Raw genomic sequence first — 12071 nt, 5'->3', positions numbered from 1 at the left:
ATAGCCCTACACGCCATATTACAAGAAATCAGATGCATATGATGCAATAGCAGTTTTAAAGGGAATTCATTAGGTAGTAGATAATCACGATCTCGACGCATGCTGAACAATAATAAATATTGGATTTCACCTAAACAAAAAAATATAGAACAATGAACTAGGAAAATTACTGGTGGTGATGACGATATGTTTTCGCGCCTTTGAATACTGGGGAATTTTCACCTCTAAATCAGCTTTGAGACAAATAAGTATTTCGTAATTCTGGATATTGTTTGCTCGTGTTTGCTGTGCGGGTGTGTACATGGACCTTGTTTTTTTTTTGTATATTGTTTCACCAGCTTGTTCTTATACCAAAGATGTTGCAAAACAATAGTTTGGTTTTCCCCACCAAGATTATATATCCTAGATATAAGCATGATATATTCCTGAAACGTCTCAATTCTGAGCTACCCTTCTAACCAGCTTGATAGCCTACAACAAGGTTCTGCAAATTTTGAATTTTTACGCATACCGTGTAAGTCGGCTATCTGTAGTAGACAGTCTTTCGGACTCGTTTCTGACACAACCTCGAGACGGCTGGAATACATCTACGAAAATAACGGTTCTGGGGTTACCTTCTGTCAATGCTTGCCTTATTTGGTCATGGAATTTACGCTGATTTTACAATAGTTTTATCCATGCATATTCAATATCTAATTTCATGTTTTAATCAATTCATGCACCCTTTGTTTGACCTCAAAGAAAACACGCCCCTCGCTTGACAGCTTGTGTTCTACGTGAAAAGATACGACGTCCTAGCCTGCCGCGAAAATACCCCGCGATAGTCGAGTACAAGCTGATTGTTTGGGTGGTTTTATTCACATTTTGGAGCCCGTTGAAAACCCCTGTGCAGAAGAAACAACATATCACCATTAATGCTGATATACTAATCAAGACTACAGATAAAGTGTGATTGTGAAACAAAAATAAACTTTATCTTATTGTATTGTATCATTCATGAAGGATTGACTTGGACAGCGCGACGTGTCATTCAGTCAGTGCGATAACACCACCACCACCACCACAACGCACATTGATGCGGATGATCAAGGCATCCATTCCGTTGACGATTCGCTACCCTCGCACGGCTCACTAAAAGAGTGTTCCAAACTGAACAATCTGATACACCCATCGTCTGTTTCAAGGTAAGAAATTACAATTTTTGTATCATTGACAACTTTGATATTGTATAAAAGATTGCATTCTGTTACCCACGTTAAATCATAAGTATTCTCATCGGCTAACTCTGAGTCATGAATGCTGAACATAATGATATTGATAAAATATTCTAGGTATATTTATTGAAATATGAGGAGGAAAGTCTTGGGCCATTTCACAATGCTGTCCGTAAGTTAAGAGGGACTTTAAGAACAACTGATGATCTTTTATTGTGGTAGATGATATTCACCATTAAATGTACATTGGCGATTATTTAGCGCAAAAAATAGATTCACCAGTCGTTCATAAACTCGCTCTTAACTTACGAAAAAAGCTTTATCAAACGGCCTCCTGGTGTAGTTAGAAGATATATGTGGTACTGCCTGGCTTTGTTATTACTAATAATAACAGGGCAGATATTACAATTGCCAAGATAAACATGAGCCTAATCATGATATCGGAAATCCGTATAATGACAAAATTCATTTTCGATGAAAGATATATATTCCACATCGTGTGAGGTAACTAGCCACGACCATGATATTTAAGACTCTTCAACATTTATAATGTTATGATAATTAATGGAGTCTCAGTCATTAGACTGTGACTTATTATAAAGCCTTTGGAGTTAATTGTGAAAAAAAAGATGTCATACGCTTGTTAATGGCTCTTATCTGTCATGTCTGTGTAGTGTTTAGATTTAACTATAGAGTATGTCGAACCGGTTATGAGTACCCGGCCTAACATTTGTTGATTTATTGATAATACCAAATTTCTAACTTGATTGATTTACCCGAATTCGAGCCTCGAATGTCTATTTTGTAAAATAGTCATCATTTACCCTTTATATGCAGGCTAGATCTCCCTGTTTCAAAATCTTACAAATACTGCATTCTCGATGTGTATCCAACAAGCAGTATGTTTGACAACCATTTCTGTTTCCTTCAGCAAATATTGTTGACGTGATGTGTTGGACTTTATAATTCTGTTATTTATATTTCGTAAAATCAACCGTATGACAGACTGGTCTATTTGAAACGAGCTAAATCGTTTGAATATGATCATTTTGAAAATGATTATTCAAGCTTATTACATGGTTGATTTACATTATCTACATAAATACTAATTTTATTTCACCTTGCTTTCATTATTAGCTTTAATTTTCCATTTCAAAATTGATTTTTTTATGTTAATTTTAAGTTATTATTCCGATTTATTTTTATGGTTGTAGATTCCTTAAAAGGCCTGGAACTGAGATTTGGAATAAATTCGTGGTATACTCCGCTACGTCCAGTTGTCTTGCATCTTTCTCGTTATGTATGTATTTTGGTTATGTTTACCCACTCCTCCCCCCTCTCTACATACACACACATCCTCTCTCTCAAACACACACAACACACCCAATCACCCACACACACACTTTTTTTTTCTTTTTTTTGAAATCAACACATACATTTAATTGAGGCCATGTTAAAGCTCTATCATAATTCTCGTTAGTAAGTGTTGACAAAAAACATTTGATATTTTTACGAAAAGATCTATATAAAACCAGCGTTTCTTAACATCTAGATGACACACACCCACCCTCACACACACACACACACACACACACACACATATATATATATATATATATATAAAATATAATATAAATGTGAGATATAATGCATGTGCACAGCTTTGGCAACTCTTGTATTTAAATAGATAACATATATTTATATATATGTGTGCGATTTATGTACACAAAGATCAAATTTGAAATGTAAGTCTATCTATTTGCTCAATGATTTATAGAAAATAGAAAATGTCTGTAATTTATGGAAGTAGAATTAATTTAGAACGAAGAAAGAGAAGATTTAACTTTGAATTTAAACTATGCACTTTCGTAATATATCTTAAATCCTGCGTTAAGATGAAATTATGTTTTGAAAAGTTTCATTGATAAGATGCCATTCAGACTAAATCGAATCAATTTGGAAACTTGGGATGCTTGGCTTGCTTAAGCTGCCGATCAATAGAAACCGTTGATGAACTTTTCACCCCCTGTATTACCCCACTGAGAGGGTTGCTTAGTTACCTCCTATTATGGATTTTCCGCTCCCACGAGGCAAGACGGATTCAAGACCATGATAAAATGCAAAGTCATCATTCCCTCAGTGAACAACCAAGAAGTCATTGTCGAACATTGTTGAATCAAAACGGCAGTTTCGTCCTAGACTCTGGAAAAACGACATATTTGCAATATTTTGTCAGCTCTGAATCTTAGGACGAAACTGTTGTATCAGTTAGTCATATTTCGGCAAGGACCTTCCAGCTGTTCATTGTCTGTTGACGAGCAAGTTGATACATTTACTGTGCTCTTGAATACGTCGTGCGATGAGGAACGAAAATTCACCATTGATGCCTTTAAAAAACGATAGTGATTCGTACAGGGACACCCCAACGCAATTTAATCTTTGCATGCCTATGCATCTTATTCACATTTCTTACCATCAACTCTTATCCAATCATTCTCCCCTAATGAGCTTTATAACAAATATCCATTGCAGATAAATAAAGCGGTATAAGAACATTCTTTAACATGGCAACGGAAACTGATGACAGATCGACACCCCAACAGCAGCAGGCCAGCTCGGCACCCACGCCAGGGCCATCGCCAGGGAACGACCCAGAACTTTGGGCAGCTCAGACAATGACATTTCCTACTGCCAACGAAGTCAAAAGAAAGAGACCTAAGAAAGGTACACTTCTGAATAGAAAAAAAAACGATGGGAGCTTTAGGTCCTGTGAGTCATTTAAAAAGGAAAAATTAAGATTAATATGTAGAAATAGAAAAAAAGGAGAAGAATTGATATGTTTCACAAAAATGTGATAATTTTTAAAGGGTCCCTACAAGTAAAAGGCAATATGACTAGACACCTTGGCTTAAATCTTTAATTGTACAACCTGCCTTGGATTCTTTTAACCCCATTCCACATAGAGATAGATGGCTGGAAGACCACTAAAAGATAATGTAACTCGTTTGATTTTTCAATTGTTTCAATGAATTTACAACAGCCTTCCAGGTCTGTCCCGACTTTAACTGATCTTCCAGAAGTTTTAGTGCCTTCCAAAACTTGCTACAGGTTCAAAACCGTCTTTCGGTGATCTGTCAGGAAAACTGTCTCTAAAATGGTCTTTCAGCAATATCTCAGTAAATTCCAAATGTCTTAGTCTTGACACGGCAGTCTCTCAAATTTCCCTTCTAGAGATAAGTGAAAGAATGCTGAGAGATCATTGAAATGCTTGGAGATCGCCAGGTGATGATCATGATGATAAAAGATCTCTGAAAATTGTCGAAAGACTAGTGAAATATTGCTGAATGACTCCTGTAAGTTCAGGAAGATAACTAATATCGGTCATTCTTTCAAAGAGGATAATTGGGTCATGCTCTCAGTATTTTTTCAACTGTCTTTGGAAGTCTTTTAGAGAATTTGATTGATCTTTCGAAGATGTTTGCTAGTATGCCAGATGATCTTTCATTGATCTTTCGATTGTCCAATTAGTCTCTCAGTAAACTTTGAAGTGGCCCTAATGTATGAGATGGATCTTGCTGCTTTAGCTGTTTTGGGCCTTTCAGTGGTTTGTGGAAGGTTGACCAAGCCATTTCACAGCGACAGAATATTCCACTAATCTTTGAAGCTATGTATACTGAAAGACATTGCCACTTTTCAGTCTCAAAGTGTCCTTTGAAGGGTCTTGGTTCTAAAAAGGGTTTTCTAATCATGGTGGTAGAAAAATAATCTCAAGTTCGAACATTACATTTACATTCCTCACAACACTGATCAATATATTACCGTCAGTGTCACAGTATTATGGTCTTTTAAAGGTAAGATGAAGGGTACACCCTCCTCAACGTTGGAAGGTTAGGGTTTCATCAGGGCGTATCACACCAAGTTTCAGTCAAATACTATCCCCTCGGCTAACTTTTCGTCTAGTGGATGTTATGTTACATAATAGGTGTCTAGCTGCAATCTTGGCTGAGCACATCCTTAATGACTTAAAGGCCCATGTTTGGCACGAGATCGATGTTCTTCGTCTTGATACACTGCAAAAACTCTGGTGTTGATTTAACACCATCCCGGAATCTATACATGTATATGTCCACACCAGAAAAGTGTTAAACAACACCAGTTTCGTTTTGGTCTAACACCAGATAGGTATTTATACAACACCAATTAGTATTAAAACAGCATCGGTTTGATTCCAAACGGGTGTTGTTTCAATACTTCTCTCGTGTGGACATAATGTAGCTTCCGGGCTGGTGTTAAATCAACACCGGAGTTTTTGCAGTGTACCGCAATTGTCTGAAGAGCAGTGTAAGATTGCACGTCTTGCGCAGCGTCGGCATGGAGGTGGTTACGACGAAGATGTTGGTGCGAAAGGTAGGGACGAATAATGTGTTCACTACAGATTGCAGCTAGACATGCAAATGATCTTAAGAACAGTCAACTCAGAAAAAGCTACCAAAGGGGTAGAATTTATTTAAACTTAGCGTTCACGAAAAGCCTGATGAAACCCCAAACTTACAGAAAAAACAATGATGCTACTACATGGCACTGAGAAGCGGGGGTGTTGGGGTGTTGCATGTGTTATTCTCCATAGGCAGCTCCCACTGGAATTCTGATAAAAAATGTAACCAAGGGCGTAAATCCAAGCAGTGAACCTATTGTTGAGGGGATGATCTACTGTTTTATCCACCCCTCCCACTTGAATAGCATGACGTCACGGATTTACGCCTATAAATGTAACAAAAATGACGTACACTTTTTAGTGAAAGTCCTCCCCCCCCCCTTTTTTGCGTTTCAAATTTCTCATGACCAAAATGGCCTTCATTTTGTTGGAAAAAACATTTGTTTTTCTTCAAATTTTACGCAGCACCTCCAGCAATCAAAGTGCCAAGTCAAATCTAATGAGTTCGTATCAAAGCATAAAAATCGATTCAAACCTTAGTTAGTATTCGAGCAGTGACCCTGAGATAATTTGTATCATTACCTAAAAATCATAAGAAAAATTTTTATCTAAACTTTTACTCCCTTGTAGAATCCTCACACTCGGATTGATGGAGACTGCTTTCTCTTGAAGATCACCTTTACCCTTGAAGGAACGAGTCATCGATGAGCGTTACTATGGTAACAACAGACTAAAAGTAACATTCTTTAGAAACAACTCTTTTCTCAGCTGATCTTTTTCGATGTCGCGTGCGTATATTTTCCATGTTCGTCTCAGTCTAAAAGACTTCTAAACTATTGTGAAATCTGCGTTTTCATGTTCGTCTCAGTCTAAAAGACTTCTAAACTATTGTGAAATATGCGTTTTCCTTTTTATTGTACAATGATTGAGCTGCTTTGTGCAGTCTTCTGTATATGCCATGAAGCTTTGTTGAAAACATCGCCGAATTTGTAAATTTTTCGTTATTAAAGTAATCTGAAATAGATTTTTAATACGTCTTGTGGGTTTGGCGGGGCATTCACTTTGTTAATACTGTTGCAGATTAGTGAGTTGCAATTAAATTTGCTCTCAGCGTATCAGAACATATAATCAAAAGCTTCATAGGAAAGCTAATTTTGCGATCAAATTGAGTAAGCTATACATTCCACGGGAGATGCTATTCAAATTATGTGGCTTAAGAAGGCACAGTTTTGAATGGAACGTGTTCTGGGTTGCTTAAGTAAGACCCTTAATCACTTTATCTTTCGGCAGCGTAGTTGAAGTGTGATCTTGAATTTTTGAACTCCTGTTAAGAACTAAAGTATCAATAGTCTATTTGTATATTACAATTATTAATGGAATTTCAAATGAAAGAAAATGTATTGAATTTGTATGCAAGATGACGAAATTCGATTTGGGGAGGCAAATAAATTAAATAATAATGCCACTTTTTTTAAAACAGTAAGGAAATTTCGGGAGTATCTTCTTTAGCTCGGGAACCGGTTCCAATAGTTCTTAAAAGTCATACGTTACCTTACAAACGGGTATCCCGATGCAACACTCACTCCTCTAACCGTACTAGCCACTAGGCTCATGCGTACGCGAATATATACAGAACGAATATAGAGAGAAAAAAATATTTCGTGATGTAAAGCTTGCCAGAATGTCGGCTTATAGCCAATATTGTCTCGAATAAGAAGAATGTTGATTTACAGATAAAAGTCATCTCAAAGTAGTGAGATGTTTTAAATATCGCTTCATACCTTATCAGAATATCTGATAGTAATCGAAATAGTCGGAAAAACTTTTACAAAGTTTGGAAAGACCGAATGTGCAAGAGGGTCAAATGTCCAGATCGAGGGTCAGATATCAAGACCAATGGTAGGATGAAGATCCACTCAAAGCAGAGTGATCCGATGAACTCGCTCCCATATAAATGCTTTCTTTAAATAAACAAAAACCCTCTAAATTCACTCTTCAACATAATCACACTTGAAAAAGTGCTTTTTTTCCTACAGTGAAGAATTCGATAGATATAAATCTGTGAAGTACAAATCAATTTTAAGGTCTCTTTTTACAATTCATTAACAAGTGATGTTTTATCTATTACATTTATTTTTGTAAATCTATTTGTGCAATTGTATATACCTGCACAAGAGCTATTGTAAAAATATGAAAAATAAATATTTCGATTTATGAATTCAGACTTAAATTCTGTTCAGTTATTTTGTTGTCGCATATCATCACCTATAAACTATTTTCAGATATTTTCCAGTTCTCGCTAAAAACACTTGTTGGCAAGAGAAGATATCTTTATGAACCGCCGTGTGTTCAGAGATATTCATTCAGTTGACCAAAGAGAACCCCATCTTTGGTCAGCTTTCGACGGAACGCTGTAATTTCGACACAGTTCGGTTTTCTGTGGCTTCGAATGAGGGGCTATACGTAAATTAAACGGGTGCACTTAGTTGGTTGGATGTAAGAAAAGAATATATTCTTTGTGAATCAAGAACATTGGGTAAATTGAGACTCTTAAATTGTAGGACTTCCGCTTTATTTTTTTCCACGTACCCCGTTGCTGAACGCTTCGTAAGAAGGCAAATGCTCTTCGGCTGAGATGAGATTATGGCAGTTGCAGAACTACTCTAAAGGCTGTCACACCCGACTCTTTAACACAAAGGTATTTAAGCAATCGCTAAATGGTAATGATCAGTCAAGATCATCGTTCCATCCGCAAATTGTTCAAAATGTCGATCAGAGATGGTCTTTCATGTTTGTAATTCATCGCAAACCTTATGAATTATGGAACCCTGGACGTTCTAGCCAGCGTTTGCCGATCCACTTTGAGACGCACATGTCACCAGCATTATTCTCTTTAATCCTAGTTCTTCATGGCACGATTGTAGTCAGAGTCGGCCTCGAGGCCCCATCTTGTCGTCCTTGATCTTGGTCTCTGGCCGAGTCACGTGTAAACATTCTATTGGAGAAGGTTTTTCTTCAGTGACCTCGTGACCCGGAAGAATATCACACTCATCAGACTCAAGTTCAGTTTTGGGTGCGCAGACATGGAACCCCTTCATACGCTGCTGATAAGTTCAGTAGCGTATGTCAGGGTTCGGACAGACCCCTTTAAAATCACTGGTGGTGATCCACTCCTTCAAACGATTGAATGTTAGACTTTCTATCTGTTAGTGCCAAAACTTATCACGGGCCATTCAGTAGGGACCTAGGAACGAATTGGTCTGAAAAACTGACGAGCAAAAATAAACGATTTTGCTCACAAGTTAAGGATATTTGGGGTAAATCTAGGGTGCTACGTGTGTGGTATATTCCATACACAGAAAAATCGTCTGGCCCTCAGCTTCCCGAAGCCACGTCTTTCTTAGCGGTCTGAAGCACACCTACCAGACAAAGGTATCCAGAGGTCATTCACCTTTTATGTATTGTGTAACGAAGAATAGATATCTCTTAACTCATCATAATAGGTAACTGAACCACAGCTAGGCCTATCTTGCTCTGATGTACGTGGAAGTGATTCGAAGATAGCAGCGGCGGCACCAAGGGGGGGCATGGGGGGGCATTTGCCCCCCCACTCAGAAGCTTTGCCCCCCAGTTGCCCCCCAGAAATTTTGAGGACTTAAAAGAAAATTATACAGTAATTTGTAAATAAGTAGATGCTGTCGTACTACATATTCAAGCTCAGCTGTGAAGTGCTCTAAAATACCATTTTCTGCTCTTCAAAACTTGAAAATTTTCTCACTTAGTCGCTGTTGGCTTCCTCGCACACTATTAGTTTGTAATAAGTTTATATCGCTTGTTATATCTTGCATTAAGGCAGACATTTCAATGTGTGATACACAAGCTAATGTAAGTGTTAAACTACAGTACATGGCGTGTATTCTGTCGTCAGCAATGTTTATTCTTTGGGGGGGGGGGGGCGTGGGGGACAAATACTCAAAGTCTGCCCCTTCCTTGAAATTAATATGCATCTACTCATGTAAAATTTGGATTAAACTCATCGATTTGCTTCATTAACAAATAAGAATGCTTGAACTCTTCGTTCATAATTTGTCACCGTCATGGTTTTTAGTGAAAAAGTAAATAGGCTATGTAAAGATGTGCAATCTGCGATGGGTGTTCTGTCCCCTCCCTCTTAAATTTTCGACCTTTCCACGAGGGGAATGTCTGTATCTATTAGGCTATATTCTCATAACAAGACACCCAACTATAGTATATTTGAAAATAAACTTTACCCTGTGTATTAAAAACTTTCCTGTCTTCGGAAGAAAATTATTAGGCCTATGTATGAAAAAAATAAGATATGAAAAAGAGAACAGAAATTAAATATTGAAGTCTTTTACAATGCGATCATGCATTTTTTCTGATGTGATACAAAAATGTAAAAGTAGAATAGGTCTACGCCTTAAGATTACATATATGTAAATGTTCAGTTCATGATCTAGTTTTGATCAATAACTTTGCTCCATTAAGCATTACCTGATTTTACAAAAATTTCTGTTTATATCAAGTGTAACAAAAAATGTTTATTGGGGCCACTAAAACTCGCGCTTCGCGCTCGATTTTTCCACACATGCAAAAAAATTTTTTGACTGCCCTTGCCCCCCCAATATTTTCTTTTGCCCCCCATTTGCCCCCCCACTTTGAAAATCCTGGTGCCGCCACTGGAAGATAGGTGGTTCGAGCGGCGCCCTTTGTCCAGTCTTACAGAATGCCGTTGATGATACTGGTAGGTCATAAGAAGAAAAAAAGAAATCTCGTCGTAAAAATCAGTTTTCACCTATTTATAAATTCATCAATTTTTTTCTATAGGAAGTACAATATCTTTTGTTTTGCAAAACAAAGAGGAGGACGCTGAATTGTCAAGACAACGATTATGAATACATCTTGTATACTTTATGCATAAGAGAGGTTGGCGATGCTGGCTTTCCATAGTTGTGGTTGATCGGATCAATTACAGCTGTTTGTAGGACTGCACTCATGTTTATATCTGCAAAAAGCAAAACATATAAAACTTAAAATCATAGATCTGTGATGCTCAGCAAAAGGAAATGTCGGAAACTGTGGATATTTTGTTTCGTATCACATTTATATCTTAAGAATTTAAACACACCCACACACAAACTTTCACAGAGTAAAATTCGAGATAGATTACGATCATTTTTTAAGCACAGACCGCATGATGGTTTTGGGTTTACCGGCGGATGGTTAAACACACTTGGTTTACTATCAATTTGGACCAATTGCCATTCGATCCTCTCGGACCAACTATCATTTAATTTAGTCTAATGCCCGGATGGCGTCATTTCCACTTCGTTTGCTTATAATTTAGCACTTTGTCGACTTAACCAGCTCCTCTAATTATATACACAAAATTGTATATTAGACCAAGTGAATTTCATACCAACAGGTATAACAGAAAATCGGAATAAATGGGGAAATGGCAAAAGCAGATATGGATAGTAAACGAAGTGGATATAGACAACCTGGGATTAGACCACGTGGGAGGATGGACAGAAGAAAAAGTGACAATTTAACACTAACAGACATCATGTTATAACTAGGATTATCATTAGACATATTAAACGAGACCAAATGGTAAGTCCGTTTAGACCGATCTCCCCCCTCCAAGAATCTCTCCCCTGTCTAAAACTATATCTGTCTAAATATATATATATCCATCCATCTATCTGTCTATCTGTATATCCTTCCATCTATCTATCTACATGTCTGTCTATATATCTGCCTAACTATCCATTTGTCTGTCTATATCCATTTATCTGTCCATCCATCTATCTTTTCACTTGCCCATCTATTTGTTTATCTAATCTGTCTGTCTATCTATGTATCTGTCTATTTACCTGTCTGTCTTTCTGTCTATCAATATATTTATATCTTTCTCTTCCCCTTCTCAGTCACGTTTTCATCCTCTCTATATATCTCAGTGTCTAAGTTTCCCCATTCCTCTCTTCCTCTCTCAGCGCCCTACCCATCTCTATCTTACATCGTCATTTCCCTTTCTAACTTCCCATTTTACGGAATAAAAGCCAAACTCTTTCTCACTTCATTCCCACCCCCTTCACATACTCCCTCTCCATCCCCCATTATCTCTCTCTCTTCACATACTCCCTCTCCATCCCCCATTCTCTCTCCGTCTTCACATACTCCCTCTCCATCCCCCATTATCTCTCCCTCTTCACATACTCCCTCTCCATCCCCCATTCTCTCTCTCTTCACATACTCCCTCTCCATCCCCCATTCTCTCTCTATCTTCACATACTCCCTCTCCATCCCCCATTCTCTCTCCCTCTTCACATACTCCCTCTCCATCCCCCATTCTCTCTCCCTCTTCACATACTCCCTCTCCATCCCCCATTATCTCTCCC

At 37.7% G+C, this 12071-nt stretch overlaps 1 long non-coding RNA gene across 1 annotated transcript; it reads left to right on the top strand.

The window, feature by feature from the left end:
- Positions 1-731: 731 nt before the first annotated feature.
- On the top strand, positions 732-7865 carry LOC121429693. Its single transcript, XR_005971958.1, has 4 exons — positions 732-1184; positions 2429-2514; positions 3747-3938; positions 6280-7865. It is a non-coding gene; the product is annotated as an uncharacterized LOC121429693 (long non-coding RNA).
- The last annotated feature ends 4206 nt before the right edge of the window (positions 7866-12071 follow it).

The sequence above is a fragment of the Lytechinus variegatus genome, chromosome 16, assembly GCF_018143015.1.
Source record: "Lytechinus variegatus isolate NC3 chromosome 16, Lvar_3.0, whole genome shotgun sequence".
NCBI lineage: Eukaryota > Metazoa > Echinodermata > Echinoidea > Temnopleuroida > Toxopneustidae > Lytechinus > Lytechinus variegatus.
Note: the sequence above shows the minus strand (reverse complement) of the source record. Positions and strands in the feature narration are given on the sequence as shown.